General features: G+C 36.3%; 1 protein-coding gene across 1 annotated transcript in view; it reads right to left on the reverse strand.

Annotated features, from left to right (window-relative positions):
- Positions 1 to 15,758, reverse strand: part of XKR4 (XK related 4) — a 505,596-nt gene that overhangs the window by 431,626 nt on the left and 58,212 nt on the right.

The raw sequence follows: 15,758 nt of genomic DNA on the forward strand, positions 1-15,758 counted from the left end.
GACTTTAGGAAAATCATGTCTCCTTTTTAGTCTTTAGTTTCCTAATCTATAAGAATGAAAGGATTCTCTAAATGATCTCTAAAATACCTCCCCATTTCAAATCCATGATCTTTTGTGCTCCAGGTGATTGTATTCTAGCATAGGCAAGTAAGGTCAAAACACAATAAATATAACCTAAATTAGTATTTACTAAGTACATAGCTATATGGGCTGCTGGGCAGGTAGATGATTCAGTGGATAGAGCACTAGGTCAGGAGTCCAGAAGACCTGAGTTCACATTCAAAGTCAGAAGCTTACTAACTGGGTGATGCTGAGCAACACATTTAACCTCTGTTTGCCTTGGAGGCATCTAGGTGAACTTGGAGCAAGGAAGAGCTGAACTGAAATCTGGCCTTGGACACTTGCTTGTTGTGTCACCCAGGGCAAGTCACTTAATCTTTGTCTAAATCTACTAGAGAAGGAAATGGCAAATCACTCCAATATCTTTAGTAAGAAAACCCCATGGTATGATTCATGAGCCCACAGAGTCAGACTCAGTTCAACAGCAAGTACACAGATGAGATTTAAATGCTTATAGGAGCCATATAGAAGAGAAACATCTCTTATGGCTGGGAAGATCTTTTTTTCTTTTCTCAGAAACCAGGACCATGAAAGAATTTGGTTTTTGTCCATAAGACTGATGCAAGAGATGTTCCGATGAGCAGCGGGTGTCCATTAAGCCACCAACAGATGGCCGTGATAAGGATTTAATACCAAAGCTAAAGGATCTCAATGAATGTGGGGTCAAATGGAATTGAGGAAAGGAAGTATGGCTATCAAAGCAAAATTACTCTGTTTTGAAAGGAAGATAAATGAGAAATGCAAAATAGGACCTAAGAACCTCTTAAGGACCATGCTAACAAGGCAAATTCCCAGACAGGTTCACAATGTGACATGATTTCAGAACAGTGACAGCTCTTTAAATGGTGTCTCTCTGCATTACCTATACTGAATTGCAAAAGGGAAAAACAATCATTCCCCCTCTGCAGCATGATTTCAGGTGATCCTGGGCTTGTTTGTCATTTGGCAGAATGGCAGGTAGGGAGCTTCCTTCAAAACTAGGATTGGGCTTGAATGAGCCTTATAGGGAAGGCTCTCACCAACGCTCACACTTTACCTCCCCCATCAGCCTCCCTCTGTTTTAATCTATTGCATCCACTCATTACTGAGAGAATTCTGTAGCAAGCAACTTGCACAGCTGGGTATTATAAGACATCCTTCGATGGATTTAGGGTCAAACAGGGAGCAATGTGTGTTCTCTTGGTAATAAATTCCTCTGCTCCTCAGATCAATTTTAAAGGAAAGATTGACCCAGAGACAGCACAGTTCAGTGGACAGAGACTAGCTTGCAAGGACAGCATATCTGAACTCTACTTTGAACCCCACCAGTGGCTTACTTAACCTCTCCTTGCTGTCCCATGTGCAATATAAGAAGCTAATACCTGGCCCATATAGCACTTCTAAACTTAGTACTGTGGAACCCATTCTGCTGAGGCCCTTAAAAAATGGGGTAATATAAATCCTACATGCCAGAGATGATTAGTATTAGCTGATGGGCACAATCTGTTCTCTTGCTCCAACAACCTAGGTGTGTATTCATTCACAAGGCCACCTGCATGAGCATGAGTCATTTGATGAGTTACAAATGGCATTGCTATGAGTGATGCTAGCAAGCCTCAGGAAGGGGATAAGTGGGCTAGGTTACCAACTTCAGAACTGTTCCAATTTAGTTCTAGGAGAATTTTCACTTGAGGCAGATGACCTTCTACAATATCTCCATTGTGATCATTCAGTTTAAGCTTAAAAATTTCCAACGATAGGAAACTTACTACCTCATGAGCGTGGCTATTTTATTTGAATAATTCAGTTCTTTGAACATAGGAGACATTTAATTGGTGTTTCTTGAATAACACTCGAGTTTATGGTGGAATAACAAAAACAACAAATTTTTAGAGCCAGGAACATTTGGTCAGAGCAATTGAGGGTTGTGTCAAAGACTGAAAAGACTGAATGGGCATTACGTGTATTTACTTCATCTTGGCTCGAGTGCCTATTGAAGATTCCATCATAAATTTAACAAGCAATATAATGGAGTCAAATCTCAATTATCTACAGGAAATCCTCTCTCAATCTTTACTTTCTATCTTATGAAACTAGAAATTAGATTATTTCATTCTTCTCTTCTTTACATCCTCTCCATTCTAGCTATACTATCCTCAAATCTCTTCCTGGTATCTTTCTAAGTGTCCTCACCAATAGCCATCCTTCATGTCTAGAAAGCACTAATACATCCCAGTTTGTGGCAATCCTTCTTTTCTTTCTAAGTCCAGTATTAGAGCTACCTACTTTATGAAGATTACCCTCAATGATCATTTGAAAGCTATTTCCTTAAATTTCTGAAAGTAATTCATCTGGACCTTCCCTGTATCCTTATGAGCCTTTCTTATCTCATGCTGCTTTATGGAGATATCATCTCCCCATTAAATGGTAAGCTTCTTGAGATTAGGGGTTTTGTTGTTTTCTTTCCTTGTGTCTCTGGTCCTTAAATACTATTCCAATGTTTGTGTGTTTTCATGAAAAACAGTATAATACAGGGGGAAAGAGCAATAGGTGTGCTTTCAAGGGACTTGGTTCATATCCTGATTGTATCACTAACTTCTATTCATCTTAGGGAAGCTGATAGTTACAATTCTATTAAACCTTGATAGTTTTCCATGGTTTGTAATTTTATAAAGCTGAAAGAATAATTAAATGAAAAAAGTGACTTTCATATTATTAAGTGAAACAGAGGGAAAAGTTGGGGTCATTAAAATAACTGTAATTTCTCAAAGATAATTCAGTTTACTCTTCTGTTCAATTCTGGATTCAAATAACTGTCCATTTTCAGTGTTTATCCAATATACCTACACAGCTAGATGGTTTGGTGGATAGAGCTCTGAGCTTAGAGCCAATAATACTCATCTTCCTAAATTTAACTCTGGCCTCAGGCACTTTATTATCAGTGTAAATATAAGCAAGTCACTTAACCTTGTTTTCCTCAGTTTCTCATTTGTTAAAGCTGGAGAAGGAAATATCAAAACTTTACAGTAGCTTTGCCAAGAAAATCCCAAATGGGATCAGGAAGACATGGACATAACTGAAAATGACTAAACAACAATAATCCAAAATACATACAAACGCAGACACAGATGAAATCAATGTTAAGTCTATTGACCTGTGTGTGGATTAAAGTTACCCTAAAAAATTTCTCAGAGCCTGGTTCTGAACAAAAAGAAAGTTGTTTATTTATGAGAGAGAGAGAGAGAGAGAGAGAGAGAGAGAGAGAGAGAGAGAGAGAGAGAGAGAGAATACTCACAGAGCCATGCTGAAAGTAAAAGTTTGGTTTTCATAATTTCTAACAGCAGTTCTCCCTCCCCCCACTCCTTAACCTCTTTCCCCTTCAGTCCATTAGCTTGTTTTTTTGGGGGGGGGGGTTATACTCTATTTATAGAAATCTATCCTAGGAACAGACACAAAGAGAGGAGTGTAATCTTTTCAAAATATGTTTCCCACTGGATAGTGGGGTGACCAAGTCCTAGTGACCTTGTATGATTTATTTTGACTAGAAATAGAAATAGTAATAACAAAGTTTTCATGATCATAATGCTGTGCCTCAGTTAGCAAAACAGTCTTATTGAAAAAGAAGGATGCCCTGGGTCCCCTGGAATGCAAGGTTTTTCTTGACATAAACACTTTTTTTTAACCCTGGCCTTCACCAGAAATTTCCCACACACCTACATACTATATTTTGGACAACAAGCATTTTTCATCACAACTTAGTTTTTCCTATGTGGATAATTATGCCTAATTCTTTACAGTTATTATACATGTTAATTAACTAATAAATATTTATTGAACTGAATGATGAATTAACATATTCATAGAATCAAATGTCAAAGTGTTTTCTGATATCAGTGCTTAAGAGTTAGAAGCTTAGAGTAAAATATATATATATATATATATATATATATATATATATAATTCAACAACAAATCCATAATCATTGTAACCATTAGTACAACTTTAAACAAGTTTTCTTTCTTTGACACATTTTCTTTCTATATGCAAATATTAAATTCTAAAATTAACCCCTCAGTAGCTTCCTCTTGAATGACTTGCAAGGATTCTAATTAGTTCTGAGAGGAAAGAGGTCAAGAAGGAATATGTATCCATCTCTGGATGATTTTCAGTCAGAGTTATTTAATTTCCTTTATTGTATATTATACCCACTTGGTGTGAAAGTAAATAAGTACATGTAATATTATTAAGGACCACAGGGATTTAAAAGTAACTAGTCTGAATTTCAGGGTAATTAAGAGAGACAATAATCATAATTCTGAAATCTTCTAAATCTTTACATTCTTTCCCAGATTCCAGTCAATAACATACTGCCTATTCCTTCACATTCCTATGAAGGATGGTATTGGAGGTTCCCAATAAGGTCCTCTTTGTGACAAGCAGTCCATGGCACAAGTCGTGTGACAGCAGACTATAATGTTGTAGTGGATAAAATTTGTATTGTACTGTACAGTACTGTACTATACAGAAAGTCTTCCTGAATGACAGACTGACCTTGAATTTTCTTTTAACTTGTGAGGGGATTATCCTGTCAACTGACAGAGACCCAATTCAGGCACTAAAACTTTATAGCTCCTGTAAGGTTGGAAGGAGGATGAAACTCAAGGACTCCCAGGTGCTCTCTGTGAAGTGTCTCTACATACATGTGGGGGCTAAAGAACTATGGAATGAGTTTGGAGAGCTGCAGAAATTAAGCTAAAGTCACTGGATCTTTCCCTTAATGCCTAAAAGCTTGGTTGGAAGAGATGGCAACCTGATCTCTCTAGGGACTGTGCCACCCCAACATCACCATATTCTGCTCTAAGGGAAAACAAGTTTATCTTGGACAGAGTTCAAAGAAGGACACAAAAGAAACCTGCTTTCTCTCTCTCCTTCTCCTCTTCCCTCCCTCTCCTCCAATCCACTGAAAGATTCATTTTTAACACTGTTTTTGCTCTAAATAGAAAATGACCTACAAAGGCCAGGTGACCAGGTGCCTCAGGACTCTGCACTGAGAGAACTGTCTCTCAGAATGACTAACAGAGTCTTCACTGTTGCAAAAGTGCCTAATAGGCAAAATGGAACTTGCTGTTGGCATAAGCATTCACTTTCTTAAATTATGACATTATAAACTGATTGTATTAGTAGATAAAAACTCAGAAAATACTTGCTTGAAGGAATAAATCGACACTCTGGCTGAGGCGTAGACATAGTGAAAACCAGATCCACTTACATACTGTGAAATGTGGTAGAGGTTCATTTTTCAAGTTCAGTATTTATCCTTCCTTGTACTCCCAATCTCTCCCCCCAGCAATATAAATATCCTTTGTCACCTCATTTAAGCTCAGTAACTTTATCTCTGAACCCTTTAGCTATTAGCTGTTTAGGCCAAAGGTACATCCTGCCTTAATGATCACATGAGGGAAATGCCAGCACTTACCACCTCACAGGCTGTTCTTGAGGTATTTAAAGATTTCCATTTTACTTTTCTTGCGTTTCATAAAAATACATTTTTATTAAAGCTATCCCCCCATTGTTTTGTTTTATGTGGAAGGAATATGTTTCTATGTTGTTCAATCTTGTCTTTGGTCTTCAGTATAAGAAAGCATTGAAGTCTGTAAATGACATATATTAATGATTTTTAGAAAATATTAAATCTGAAAAATATGTGCAATCTAATAACAGAAACATCACTGGGGAGTCTATTCAAAATCATTTACTGGTATTGTCTGGAAATTGGAATTTCAATATTGAAAGAAAAATGGTTTAACAACCTTTAAAGTTCTTTAGTGTGATAGGAAGACTATAACAAATATGTTCAATATCTCTCACTCACCCTTTACCAGTATATTTACTTATCTTCAAGGATTCACAAGTTCACTTCAGATAGGAGATCCAGACTCTGGGGGATTGGGGGAAATGTTTCTAGCCCTGACTCATTGCTTTGTTTACTTGCCAAAGGAGTTTAGCCTCTGTGATCTTCCCCCCCCCCTTCTAAATAAAAATGATAATAAAGCTATATGAATAAGGAAAAGGAAGTTAATTCTAAACTTCATGGGCATCTCATTATTCTTCACTCATAAAGATGAGATTCTGAACTCTGTTCTTTTGAAGATCTAGAAAAATACTTTGAATGTGTTTGAAGAACCTGGGCACTATACTTGGCTATTATTCTATGTTCACATTAAATACAACAAACAAATAAAAAACTATAGCCTTGTTCTGTAGAAGAAATTTATTCAGCATTTTCATGGTTTGAAGAATGCCCCACATTGTAAAGTTGTCACATTACTTCAAAAAATAGATTTTGTAAACTAGTTGAGCCAAGAACAAAAGAATAACCTGGCTGTTGCTAATGGAAAAAAATTAACTGAGCTGTGTGGTATGTATTTATAAGAGATTTTCCAGCTCTAACAATAGCATCATAGTCTCATATGTGTTCTCTTCTGTGTTTTTATGTCTCAAATTCAAAAATTATAACTTTTAACTTCATTAAGAAATATGCTAGTAACTGGTTGAGTAAAGTTAATTTAAAATTTAATTGGAAGAATGGGTTTTAAGAGTTTTCTGCCCCCCCCATTATATTTCTAATCTTAGAGGGAAGAGGATTTTATGGTCTTCTCTTTAGATACTCAGTCTTGAAAACCTCATTCTGTCCAGAGCCTTAAACTATCAAATCGAATCAGATGACTCCCAAATCTACATTTTTAAGCCCAGACTTTTCTCCTGAGCCCAGCTTTCTACAGGACAGTTTATCCTCTTGACACACTAACGTCTCTAACTCATTTAATTAAAAATCAAAATTATTGTCTTTCTTTAAACCTTGGATCTCCTGACTTCATTATATTTATTAGAGGTATCACTATTCAATCCAGTCTTCTTAGGTATGTCTTTGATTATTTCCTCTCTTTTATCGTGACTATCTGATAAGTCATCCACTAAATCCAGTTAATTCTACCTTGGACACATCTAGTACATATCCATCTCTCCACTTGGTTAATACAGGCTCTCTTTAACTTTCACTAGGATTATATAATAACTTTTTAATAGTTTTCCACCTCCACTCCTCTCTCCCTCCAACCCTTGCTTTGCAAACTGACTAATCTTCCTTGAGCATAGAACTGGTCATATCACTCATCTCGAAATCTCTCAAGGTACTTTGATGTTGCTTGTTAAATAATGTGTAAACTCTTTGCCTATTATTCAAGACAATATAAACTTCCTCTAATTGACAAGATTTATTTCATACCAAGTTCTTTCCACAGAATTTGTGATTGTTCTAATATGGACTTCAAATCCATTTTTTTTATGTCTCTGTCTCTGTTTATGTCTATGTCTCTATTTTTGCTTTATTACCATTCATTGCATCTGGAATGTCTTCCACTTCACTTTCTACCTCTTTAATACTTGAATATTCTTTAAAGAAACCTCTTTCAGAAAAAAGCTGGGCTTTGCTATTCACTTATTATCTATGTAAATTTGGGCAAATCACCTTACTTCTTAGGCCTTTCATTCACAAAATAAGCTGGTAGAACTTGACCTCTGGGGTATCCTTTCCCCAAATCCTTGACCTTCCTCTGATTTCTGTCAGATAGCAAGAGTTTTCTCCCCTAGAATTTTTTAATCACTTTTCTTGAATCTCCCTTATTAACTTATCACATATTATTTTGTATTAAAATTATGTATTTGGGATATACCCTAATAAACTATAAACCCCATGAAGTAAGATACAAAGTTTTGTAAATCTGAAAGTTCAGAGACTTTAGAATTAAAGGAGTTTGTAAATAGGGCAGGGTAGAAAGGGCTTTGCTCAAGGGGCCAATAGGGGTGTGGAGAGGAAGTTTCAACATCTTCATGCTTCCTGAGTCTGTGTTGCATGGCTTTGACTAGATTCCTCACATAGCCCAGGACATGGTACCTAGGATCCCCACCTTGGCACATTCATCTTCTCTTCTTAACTCCTGTAGAAATATAGTTAAGATTCTCTGGAGTATAAGTTGCCCCACTTCTTAGAAGACTTGTATTCATGATTGGCTTGTCTTATGTTTGGCAATACCTTCCCCCCCCACCCCACCCCATCTTTGGCTCCAGAAAGAATTTCCTATTAAAGCTCTAGTTTTAAAGTGACCTCAGAGGCTACTTTGTCCAAACTCTCACTTTATAAATGAAGAAACTGAGACATAAAAAGGTTTAATGACCAGATCCAAATAACACAGAGAAGTAAATAATGGTCAGGATTTGAAGCCATGTCCACTAATTCTAAATCCAGGGTAAAATTACAGTATACCTGGACTGTATTGATGCAGAGAAATGTGGGCATAGGGGATGATGAGATTAGTTGGAAACAAACTTTCTAAATCTTTTGTTTGCATAGTAAAGGGAATCTTCCTTCCTTTATTTCCTAATTTAGGCCACACCTGAGGGCCTGATCTTCAACTTGGATTGCATAGCTTTTCCAGAGTAGCCAAGAAGCACAGGTCCTGGAAGACTACCCAAAAGAGACCCCTCCCCAAAAGGCAAAATCTCCAATGAGGGACTTGGGTCACTCCCAGGACCGCCCCTTCCCATGGACACTGGGAGAGAACTTAAAGGGGGTGGGGGAGGAGCTCACTCTCTTTGACCTTCCATTCTCCTGCTGAATGCTGGCCAACTAACAATCCATGTGGTCTTCTCTTAAAAATCTTTCTAACTTTTCTATCCCTTTCTTAATATGCTGTAACTTCTTTTAATAAATTCCTATTTTCTTTCCAAAACCTGTATTCCTGAGTCTGAGTTGAGATTCCTTGAAGGGAAGAACTGAACCCAAGAAACAAATCAGTAGCAACAATATTATCTACAAACTGCAAAGAATCTTGTAAAAGTCATGCCTTTTGCCTGTAATCTGGAATTCAATTGCCTTATTGATTTTAATATTCAATTAAATGTTCAAATTCACACTTCTCAGGAAAGGAATATTATTGAGGGGAATTTAAATATTTTTTCTATACTTTAATCTCATCATTTCCCCAGCCCAGCTCATGTGTACCCTGTTGATGAGAAGTAACAACTTAAAAAATAAACAACTTAAGTAGAAATTGAGTGTAATAGAGAGGAACTATAACTCAGTGAAGCCTCCCTCATGCTTTTTCTTTTTCTTTTTTTTTTTTTAGGTTTTTGCAAGGCAAACAGGGTTAAGTGGCTTGCCCAAGGCCACACAGTTAGGTAATTATTAAGTGTCTGAGACCAGATTTGAACCCAGGTACTCCTGACTCCAAGGCCGGTGCTTTATCTACACCTAGCTGCCCAGCCCTCATGCTTTTTCAATGAGTCTTCTTTTTCCCAAAACTACATCAGCAAGAGTTGCAAAGTTACCACTTCCCCAAGGTCAGGTGGTAACAAAGATTATACAGCACTTTACTGACTGACCCCCTTATATGCAAGGATACAGAATTATCCCTTTGACAGGGTAAAACTGAATCTGAATCATTATGCAAATAGGACTTAAAAATACTTTGTACCAATTGGCTAGATAAGATTGGCAGCAAGCTTGTGAGCCCAGTTATCTAGCCAATAGATAGCAGGCCAGGAGTTTGGGACTGCTTTAAGGACTAGGATAAAAGGAGCTTGCACAGCTAGGCTCTTTGCATTCCTCTTAGAGCTCTAACTCATGTTAAGGAGATTGTGTCTTCTTCTCAAGAAGAACAAATAAACTCCTTTTTGTTCTCTAGTGGGGATCTTCTGATTATTCTGTGTTAGGAGAATCAATGTTATAACACACAATTCTGATCCCACACAAAAGACTACTAACAAAATCAGGGATAAGAGCTTTAAGAATTAGCTACTAAACTAGATCATATTTGAAATCAGAATGCTAATTAAGAAATTGATTAATGACAGTGTCAGGGTATATTGATGAATCTGATAGAAAACTAAGCATCATAAAGCTTATTTTTTTTTTTCAGTTTTCACATCAACTTTTATAATCCAGCATACATTTGAGTTACAGGTAACATTGATCCAGGAGCACCTGAAGCTTTCCAAGTTCAGGGCTACTTAAGGGTTTCAGTCTATTACTTGCACAGACAACTCTTTTCTCCCACTTGTCACCATTACCACAGTAATGATGGTTTAAATCTTAGCTCTTGAGGTTCCAAATGACTCTCCCAATCTCCATAAACACATGACTTTAGAAAGACTTTTAGAATAAAGAGGAAAATATCTGCCCTCCTTGAAATAGTTCCAACACTGAACATTGAATGCTGAATAGTGCCACAGAAAAGATTGTACACCAGAGGGGACAAGGTAGGTCTTATCTCCACTAATAATACCTTACTGAACCACCTATTTCCTCTGAGTACAGCTAAGCCTTTGTAATCTATTTGTCTATGTGCTTCTATGACCTCAACCATTGTGCTCCAGGGACTTTAGGACAGCTAGATGGAGATTCAGGCTATTCAGATTATGAAATGTCTATTTTTTCATCTGGGGAATTTAAGGAGGCATCTCATAAAATTAATGTATAAAGTTCAGGACTCTGATTCTGACTTGTTTTCTAAATAATTATAGGTCTAGGTGTGCATCATTACATATATGATGGATGGATATAGTAGGTATATATATGCAACATGGATGTACTTTTTTATTGCCTAATTTTCTAAAACAATTATTAAATCAATCATATATTTAATCTGATTGCCTAGGATAGTTGACAAAAACAAAGCCATAAAATGTATAACACTTAGGGATTTTAAGCAAAGGAATTATAAACTGCTGCCTTACTTTTAGCATTGAAGTTATTTAATAAAAGATTCAAGTGGTAAAGATCCTGTGTGCCTATAGGAAGCATATGACCCACAAGCCAATTAGGAAGAAAAGGCAGTAGCAAGAACAGGAGCAATTTGAATTCTAAGATCTCCAAATCCATATCACTGTCATAAGATTTAGGACTGAAAGTAACTTGTTTCAATCAAAGATAGAGAGAGGTAAAGTTACTTGTCCAGTATCACAAGGTCAAAATCATAATTGTCATTATTGATGAGAAGAGAGTCTTAACTTTTATATTCAGTTGTGAAGGAAGTCTACTGTGGAAAACCTCTCCATTTATGTAACTTGTAAGATTAGAAGAATTCTAATTTATCTTGGAGATTTATTTGGAGCCCTGCAAAGTTGAATGACATATCCATGATTAAAGACCTAGTTTGTGTTGGAGGAGGACTTAGAGCATAGGCCTTCTTATCTCCATAGCTGACCTTATATCCATTATATTATACTGCCTCTCAGTAATCATAATAGTAATTGTTGTTTAGTTCAGAACTGTTATATGATCAACCATTAGTACAAGGATTGTCACCCCAACCCTAAACTCCTGCCACAGATAAAGATTTCAACTCACCAGTAGGATTAGTCTTCAAGAGAGTTACTTTGGGGCACTAACAGCCCAAGTGATTTGTCCATATATTATGGAAGTATTTTCTATTTTAATATAAGCTGGAATATTCCCCTTAGTAGGGATCCAGAAGGCCTTCTTCTGCTAGGACTTTCTATCTGAAGAATAAAAAGCCTACATTGCAAGCTTCTTGAGGTCAGGGTCTGTCTTTTGCAATTTTTTTTTATCCCCAGTACTTAGCATAGTGTCTGAAATATAATCACTTAATAAATGCTTTCTGACTGATTGACAAAGAGAAGTTACTACCTCAGATATTCAATGAAATTCCTATTGTCCTGCAATACTACCATGATGACTGCAAATAGAGATTATGTAGGGACAAGTAGGGTCCATTTGAATTGGTAATTATATACTTTTAAACCCCTAACTGTAAATAAAATTATTTTTCTTTCTTTTTTTTTAACAAGGCAATGGGGTTAAGTAACTTCCCCAAGGTTGCACAGCTAAGTAATTATTAAGTGTCTGGGGCTGGATTTGAACTCAGGTCCTCCTGACTCCAGGGCTGGTGTTCTATCCACTGTGCCACCTAGCTGCCCAACAAAATTATTTTTATTGAATTTTATGATATGTATATTTCATTGTATTCTAATCCTGAGGCTGAAATCACTAAATTGATTTCAGCTAAGCTTGACCCTGAATATCATGGTAATTCAGAGAGGACTTCTTCAGAGCTAAGAGTCACTCAATACCAAAGTCTGCCTACTACCCAATGTCATTCTGCTTCTCAATTGTCATCATCATTGTAACTTGCATTTACATAGATCTTTAAAATTTGTAAAACTGTATATGTATTATCTCATTTGATATTCTATGAAGTGGGTGCTATTATCACCTTCCATAAACTCTAAGGAAAATGAGATACAGAGAAGATAAGAGAAGTTAAGGATAACACATGCAGGACCAATATTCTAAACCAAGTCCTATGATTCCAAATCCAATTCTCATCTTAACTACTGTAGCATACCATCTCTCATTTTCTTATGGCAAAATCTCCAAGATAAATTAGAATTCTTCTAATCTGTGTCTGATTGCCTGGGAAAGATACTTCTTATATATACATGAAATGGCAGTTTCTGAGAAAGTAGAAAGCAATGTGTGCCATTTCATTATGATTGTACATTAAGATGAACTATGTGAATAGAATACCACCATCCAAGGACATTAAAGATGATTATTCTAGTACCCTAAATACATAAATGCTCCCCTTAAGTGCCTGGCTTTTGAGAAGGAATGAAGAAAGATCATTAAGAATGCTAGTCATAATAAATGTCAGATTGACACTGGCAAGATCCTCATGAAATAAATACTTCTGTTCATGACTATGCTTGTATGTTTCTCCTATTATCTTTTTTCACAAAATCTCACATATAGCCTTAAGAAACTTTATTTACTGGTTATATTAAAACTTCCTAGTGAATTTAAATATTTGTGAATATTTCATGCAAACATATATGTTCTATAAAGGATAAGTACATCAATTATCTAGTTGAAAGGATTCATTGCTATAATATGATTAATCAAACCATTCATCCTAGTTCAAAGTGTCCCAAGAATAACATCATCATCATCATCATCATTAGCTTTCATAGAGTGCTTTAAAATGTGCAGAATGTTTTATATCCCTCATTTAATTTTTAAGACAGCTCTTAAAGGAATATGCCATTTTTATTATACTCAATCTATAGATGAGGACAACTGAGACTTAGGGAGGATGAGTGCCTTGTCCAAAGTTACCAAGTTATGTGCAGCATGACCCAAAAGCCTTAGTTCATTTTAAAACTCGACTAGATTTAATATCTTAAAATCAACTAAGAAATAAGAATTTATTAAGTGCCTATTATGTGCCAGACACTATACTAAGCAATGGAGATACAAAAGGAGGCAAAAGACATCCCTGGTTTCAAGGAATTTACAATCTAATAGGTAAAACAATATGCAAACAAAGCTACACAAAGCAAGTTTTATATATATATATATATATATATATATATATATATATACGTATATATATATATGTATGTATATATATATATAAATATATATAGATAGATTAAATAGGAAAGAAAATAAGAGTAAAAGCAGAAGAATTAAGAAGTATTGAGATGTTTCCTGTAAAACAAGCTATTTTAGCTGGGACTTAGGTAGAGTTACAGAAAGAGAAAATTGGGAAAAGTCAGAGCAAATGCACAGAGTCAAGAGATGAAGTATGTTGTTCATGAAACAGTTAAAAACAAAGTGATACTGAATCAAAGAATATGTGGCAGCTATAGGTATAAGAAGATTGAAAAGGAGTGAAGGGACTGTGATATGAAGGGCTTTGAATGCCATAACATTTTGTATTTCTTCCTGGAGGCGATAGGGAATCACTGGACTTTATTGAGAAGGGAAGTAAAATGGTTGGACCTGTGGTTTAGAAAAATTATTTTGTCAACTGAATAGAGGATGAATTGAAGTGAGAAGAGATTTGAGGCAGGCAGCTCTAACAGAAGCTATTACCATAATCCAGATATGAGGAGTTAAGGGCCTACAATAGAGTAGTAGCATATTTAAGAGATATCACAGAGGTGTAAGCCTTAGCAACAGAGGTGGGTATAGATAGTGAGAAGTTGAAGATAACCCCTAAGTCATGATTCTAAATGACTGGCAGGATGGTTTTATTCTCTATAGTAATAAGAAAGATATGGGGGAAGAGTTCAGGGGGAAAATGATAAGTTCTGTTTTGGACATGTTTTGTTTGAGAAGTCTACTGGATATCCAGTTTGAGATGTCTGACAGTTTGAGATGTGAGATTAGAGGTCAGCATAGAGTTTGGAATAGGATAGATAGATTCAAGAATCATCAGCATAGTGATGCTAATTAAATTCACAGAAGAACATGAGATCACCAAAAAAAGTTATGTAGAGTAAGAAGAGGAAAAGAGAGGAAGATAAAGACTGTAAACCATGTAAGAAGTAATTAAGGAAGGAAGGAAAGTGATCTGGAAGTCTTTAAATATCAGCTAGCAGGATTTTGATTGAGTGGTAAAAATGAATAGCAAGAAACGCAAAGGAAAAGATGTTACTGAGCGATGGAGGAAAGGAGGATGCTGTATGTGGTAAGAAGAGCAAGAAGTATTCCAACTTCCCCACCTTTACCAGTGAGCTGAGGAGAATTAGTAAAGGTGTATCCAATACTGAAAAAAAGAGAGGCTGAGTCATGAGGGGGGATCAGGATTCAGGAATGGAGGGGGATAGAAGATGGAAGGAGGGGAATAGCAAAAGATTAAGGAGTTAGCTAAGTATGTTGTCTGTGGAATAGGAATTCTAGAGGTCACTGTTGTCTGGTTGAGATAGGTGAAGATAATAGGAGTAAAGAATTATTTGTTGGGGAATGGAGAATGGAATCTGGAAGATGATCTAAAGGGTTTCAAAATCATTAGAATGTAAAGATGCGTGACCTGGTATGAGACATCATTGAAAGGAGGCTGCCATTCATCCTGGAGTAGAACCCATCACTCTTCTCACTGGAGGTTGGAAAATGGACTGGAGGTAAGTGCAAGACGATTTGAAGGATCATACTTAGATGTTCAAATGGGAGTACTTGCTTTACTACTCCTCAAAAATTCCTTCTGTAAAATAGAAAATAGGCAGGAAAAGGGTACAGCAGGAAATTGAACCTGCACAGAAGAAGAAAGAAGTTTCCATTTCCACCAACTTTTCTCTTCTTTCAAAGAAAACGTGTTGCAGGATATGAAAGTCCTGAAGATAAAAATATGTAGTTTCTCTTTTCACTAGAAGTTCTCAGTATCCCAGTTGGGAGATCAGGCAGAGAGCAAGAGGTAGAAGTTGCCTTGTGCTAACACAGATGGATGTCATTGCCATGGGACATGAGGAAATCTTTTGGGGCAAAAGGATACCTGGCCTGGCTGCTTGCAACCTTCATTTAAGGGACATACTGGGCCCAGCAGGAGATGGAAAGCATGAGGTACAGAGTCACAAGAACTATAGCTTTCATGACTTAAAACTGAGATGTCCTATTCATTGTGATGTTCCATATTTGAATAGTTTGAACCAGAGAAAGAACTAAAAACAATGTATGAAAATTGCAATAAGACAGGTTTGGGTTTGTTATAAATAAAAGCTTGCTAACAGAGTTTTCTTAAAGTAGAATGAGTTATCTCTCATAGAAATGAGTGTTCCTTCAATGAAAGGCTAGTATA

Source organism: Macrotis lagotis, chromosome X (assembly GCF_037893015.1).
Source record: "Macrotis lagotis isolate mMagLag1 chromosome X, bilby.v1.9.chrom.fasta, whole genome shotgun sequence".
Classification (NCBI taxonomy): domain Eukaryota; kingdom Metazoa; phylum Chordata; class Mammalia; order Peramelemorphia; family Peramelidae; genus Macrotis; species Macrotis lagotis.